Source organism: Neophocaena asiaeorientalis, unplaced genomic scaffold (genome assembly GCF_003031525.2).
Source record: "Neophocaena asiaeorientalis asiaeorientalis breed wild unplaced genomic scaffold, Neophocaena_asiaeorientalis_V1.1 scaffold93, whole genome shotgun sequence".
Lineage (NCBI taxonomy): Eukaryota > Metazoa > Chordata > Mammalia > Artiodactyla > Phocoenidae > Neophocaena > Neophocaena asiaeorientalis.
Genome location: NW_020174273.1, coordinates 309,848 through 315,137, shown reverse-complemented (window position 1 = coordinate 315,137; position 5,290 = coordinate 309,848). Strand labels below are relative to the sequence as shown.

The following is a 5,290-nucleotide window of genomic DNA, read 5'->3' as shown; positions in this document are numbered from 1 at the left end:
AGTGAGTCCTGGAGGCTTTTGGTGGTAATAATGACCCACTGGGGGGCAAGTAAGCCCCAGCAAGTCTGGACCCCCATGGCTGGTTCTCCCACCCTACCCCCTGCAAGCTCTATAGTAGTAGCTGCGGGTCTCCTGCGCCAGAAGTGACCTTGTTAAAAGAGGTGGTCTCCCGAGGGGGACGGCCGCCCAGGGCCATGCACATCGGCTCCAAAAGCGGCTCATGGTGAAGAGGCGCTGGTCTCTTGGGGAGAGTCTGAGAAAAGCCTAGTGGAGCGTTTGTCCCTGGTGTGATGGAGATCTTCCTCTCCGCCTCCATGTGCTCCAGCAGCCTGCAGACAAAAGCACTGCCTGACTCAGAAACGCAACCCCCTTCTGCTCTTCCTTGGAGAGGAGTTTGCTCTTGGCGTAGTCGTGGCAATGACGCTCTCAGCGGCGGCTGCGGCGAACTGGACATGCGCACGGCTTCCCACGCAGCACGGCTTCCACGCAGACTCCTCAAAGACGTGGGTGTGGCCACACCGCTCCACACGCTGGAGCTGGGCCCCAGCAGAACGTTGTGCAACGTGTGAGTTCGGTGTACGTCTGGACGACGACGTGGTCGGGAGTGCCCAGTTCATGCATTTCCACCGGAAGGTATTTGGGCATCTGCTCGTCCTTGGTGCTGGAGAAGCAGGACGTGTTGGTAGAGTGCTTCTTGCCCACCGTGTGAATTTCGTCGGTGTGCACTGTGTGGGGCCCTGGGCGGAGGCCTCTTTCCACCGACTCCGGGCGGCTCATCACAAGAACAGCACCAGTGCCGCCGGCACCATCGCCTTTGCTCGCAGTGCCTTCCCGCCACGGCTGGCCCGGCAACAAGGGCTGACTGCTTTTCCCATGTTTGTGGCGTCCGCAATCGCGCGAGGAGCCATTTTAATCCGATTGAAAGCACTGATTCCTCCTTCACTTCCAGTCTTCCTAGCCAGACGCCAAACATACCACAGGGTGGCTGAGCCCCCTGCTGTCATCCCCAAGGCAGAGAGGGCATTTCCAAAGAAGCCCCTAAGCCTATAGGAAACTGGGATCCTGACGTTGCCTTTGATATTCAGCTCATCTTCAGCTGCTGGAAGCTTCTCTCAAATATATCAGTATTTGAAACCTGCATTCTGTGCATCAAGGCCAGCCGAGGCCACCCAAACACCACGGCTCTGGCGTGCAGATAGACTTCCACCACATCACTGTGGGGCACCACCTGGACCTTCTGTACTTGGCTCCTGGCCAGCATCTCGTGGACAAAGTTGGTCCAGGAAATGGTACCCCTGCTAGTGCTGGGCGAGATCAGCCAGCTCATGAGGACAGCGATGACAAACAAGGTGAGTAGATGCTCCCGGTACTTCCTTCCTATCCTTGAGCCTTCCCTCCTCTTCATCATCTTCAAGGGTCCTCTCCTTGGATTTATCATTGTCCTTAGTCCTCTGCTTCCTGCTTGAGGTGTTAAAATAGTAAGTGCCGCCTAGAAGTTTCCGCCTAGAAGTCTGACTGGATTATGGACTACATGCTTTTTCAGCAACAATCCACTGATCCCTTAAAAGGCAGGGGTTAGCAGTTGGCAGTTGCAAGCTCTGTAGCCTCAGCCCCCAGCCTAGGAAAGACCGTCCTGAGACCTGTGGACAAAATTTAGCCCCCTCCTCGCACTCGGGTGAAGAGACCCGGGTTCCAGCCTGAGCCTGGGGCCCTGAAGACGCCTAGAATACAGCACAGACCCTTGTGGAAAGACATTTTTTTCTTTCCTTGTTGATGTGCTTCTTATTTTTAGAGCAACCAAAAACATTTACTCTAAAACCTGTTTTAAAAATGAAAATAGTAGAAGTGAAAAGCTCAACATGGTTCACTAGATTATGACAATCCAGTTAGAAGCTGCAAGAATAAATAATCCTTGTTCTTGAAAATAGGTCAAAAGAAATGACCTCATCTGAAAATTAAATACAGAAGTAAAAAGTGAAAAAGAGAGAGGGAGAGAGAAAAATAACATGCATCCATGACCTTTGTGATAATATCAGTCTAACATACACATCTCTCAAATGTAGAATGAGAGGACTGAAAGAAAGGGTGAGAAACACAATGGAAAAATTAACACCAGTAATTCTTAGAATTTGGTGAAAAGATTAAATTTGTAGATGAAAGAAGATCAGTGAACTGCCAGAAGGATAAGTAAAAAGAAAACCACGTAAAGTACAGCAAACCAGAGGCTAAGGGAAAAATATTGAAATCACTACAGAAAAAGGACATATTGTACCTAGAGGAATAATGATGTGAAGAACAGTCTAATTAAAAGGGGGGTGGGCAGGGAAACCAAGAGAAAGGCCAGGACACATTCTTAGAAAATGAAAGCATAAGGAAGACACATTCAGATGTACAAAAGTTGAGAAACTTAAATTATAACATAACTACATAATGAAGATAGTGTGTTATTGGATGAGAACAGAATAAATCAATAGAGAATAATCCAGGAATAGACAAACACTTATAAATTAATTTAATTAAAAAATATTTTTTTCCATTTTATTATTTTTTAACATCTTTATTGGAGTATAATTGCTTTGCAATGTTTTGTTAGTTTCTGCTGTATAACAAAGTGAATCAGCTATACGTATACATATATCCCCATATCTCCTCCCTCTTGCGTCTCCCTCCCACCCTCCCTATCTGACCCTCTAGGTGGTCACAAAGCACTGAGCTGATCTCCCTGTGCGATGCAGCTGCTTCCTGCTAGCTATCTATTTTACATTTGGTAGTGTATGTATGTCAATGCTACTCTCTCACTTTGTCCCAGCTTACCTTTCCCCCTCCCTGTGTCCTCAAGTCCATTCTCTACATCTACATCTTTATTCCTGTCCTGCCCCTAGATTCATCAGAACTTTTTTTTTTAAGATTCTATATATCTGCATTAGCCTACAGTATTTGTTTTTCTCTTTCTGACTTACTTCACTCTGTATAACAGACACTAGGTCCATCCACCTCACTATAAATAACTCAATTTTGTTTCTTTTTATGGCTGAGTAATATTCCATTCTGTATATGTGCCACATCTTTATCCATTCATCTGTCGGTGGACACTTAGGTTGCTTCCATGTCCTGGCTATTGTAAATAGAGCTGCAATGAACATTGTGGTACATGTCTCTTTTTGAATTATGGTTTTCTCAGGGTATATGCCCAGTGGTGGGATTGCTGGGTCATATGGTAGTTCTATGTGTAGTTTTTTAAGGAACCTCCATACTGTTCTCCATAGTGGCTGTATCAATTTACAATCCCACCAACAGTGCAAAAGGGTTCCCTTTTCTCCACACCCTCTCCAGCATTTATTGATGTAGACTTTTTTTGATGACAGCCATTCTGACCAGTGTGAGGTGATACCTCATTGTAGTTTTGATTTGTATTTCTCTAATGATTAGTGATGAGCATCCTTTCATGTGTTTGTTGGCAATCTGTATATCTTCTTTGGAGAAGTGTCTATTTAAGTCTTCTGCCCATTTTTGGGTTGTTTGTTTTATGATATTGAGCTGCATGAGCTGCTTGTATATTTTGGAGATTAATCCTTTGTCAGTTGCTTCATTTACAAATATTTTCTCCCATTCTGAGGGTTGTCTTTCCGTCTTGTTTATGGTTTCCTTTGCTGTGCAAAAGCTTTGAAGTTTCATTAGGTCCCATTTGTTTATTTTTGTTTTTATTTTCATTTCTCGAGGAGGTGGGTCAAAAAGGATGTTGCTGTGATTTATGTCATAGAGTGTTCTGCCTATGTTTTCCTCTAAGAGTTTTATACTGTCTGGCCTTACATTTAGGTCTTTAATCCATTTTGGCTTTATTTTTGTGTATGGTGTTAGGGAGTGTTCTAATTTCATTCTTTTATATGTAGCCGTCCAGTTTTCCCAGCACCACTTATTGAAGAGGCTGTCTATTCTCCATTATATATTCTTGCTTCCTTTATCAAAGATAAGGTGACCATATATGTGTGGGTTTATCTCTGGGCTTTCTATCCTGTTCCATGGATCTATATTTCTGTTTTTGTGCCAGTACCATACTGTCTTGATTACTGTAGCTTTGTCTGAAGTCAGGGAGTCTGATTCTTCCAGCTCCGTTTTTCTTTCTAAGGTTTGCTTTTGCTATTCATGGTCTTTTGTGTTTCCATACAAAATTATTTTAATTTTTGACAAAGGTGCCAAAGCATTTCAGTGGGCAGGTAAGTTCTTTTAAGCAAATAATCCTGCAACAACTGGATACACATAGGGAATAAATAAACCTTAATCCCACCTAATAGCATATAAAAACATTCATTTGAGATGGAGCAAAACTAAAATGTAACAGTTAAAACCCTAAAAGTTTAGAAAAAACAGTAGTACATTCTTTATGCACCCTGAGGTAGACAAAGCTTTCATAGAACATAGAAAGGGATAATAAGAAAGAGAAAACATGATAAATTTGACTTCATTAAAATCAGACTTTATCCAAATAGGAAACTTAATAAAATACACAAGCAAAATTTATAGTTGACAAAAGCCCTGTATAAGAAATATATAAAGTACTCTTAAGACTCAACAATAAAAGGACAATCTAAAACGATGGGTAAAAAACTTGGATACTTCACAAAGATGTACAAGTGTGTAATAAACATGAGAAAAAAGTTCAACATTATTCATAAGGAAAACTTTAATTGAAGTCAAATTTATAGATATTCACTAGAATGGCTAAAATTTAAAAGCCTGTTAACACCAAATGTTGGTCAGGATTCAGAACAACTAGTTCTCTTACATGCTGATGATAATGTAAATAATGCACCCTCTTTTAAAAAAAGAAAGTTTGGTTGCTTATTATGAAGGTATATATCTGTCTCTGAAATTCTACCCTAGATATTTACCCAAGATCAATGAAATTCCATGTCTACAAATAGTCTGCTGCAAGAATGTCCAGAGATGCTTTATACAAGAGTCAAAAACGAGAAGTGGCCCTGCTGTCTGTTCATAGGAAAATGCATGAATATTTTGTGGTAAAGTCATATACCAAAATACTACTCATCAATAAAAATGAACAAACTACTAATACATATAAAAATAGATGCTTCTGGGCTTCCCTGGTGGCGCAGTGGTTGAGAGTCCGCCTGCTGATGCAGGGGATGCGGGTTCGTGCCCCGGTCCGGGAGGATTCCGCATGCCGCGGGACGGCTGGGCCCGTGAGCCATGGCCGCTGAGCCTACGCGTCCGGAGCCTGTGCTCTGCAACGGGAGAGGCCACAGCAGTGAGAGGCCCGTGTACTGCAAAA

General features: G+C 43.0%; 1 pseudogene; it reads right to left on the bottom strand.

Annotated features, from left to right (window-relative positions):
* Nucleotides 1-776: 776 nt before the first annotated feature.
* LOC112406771 (paraplegin pseudogene) overlaps nucleotides 777-5,290 on the bottom strand; it is a 6,712-nt pseudogene continuing 2,198 nt past the window's right edge.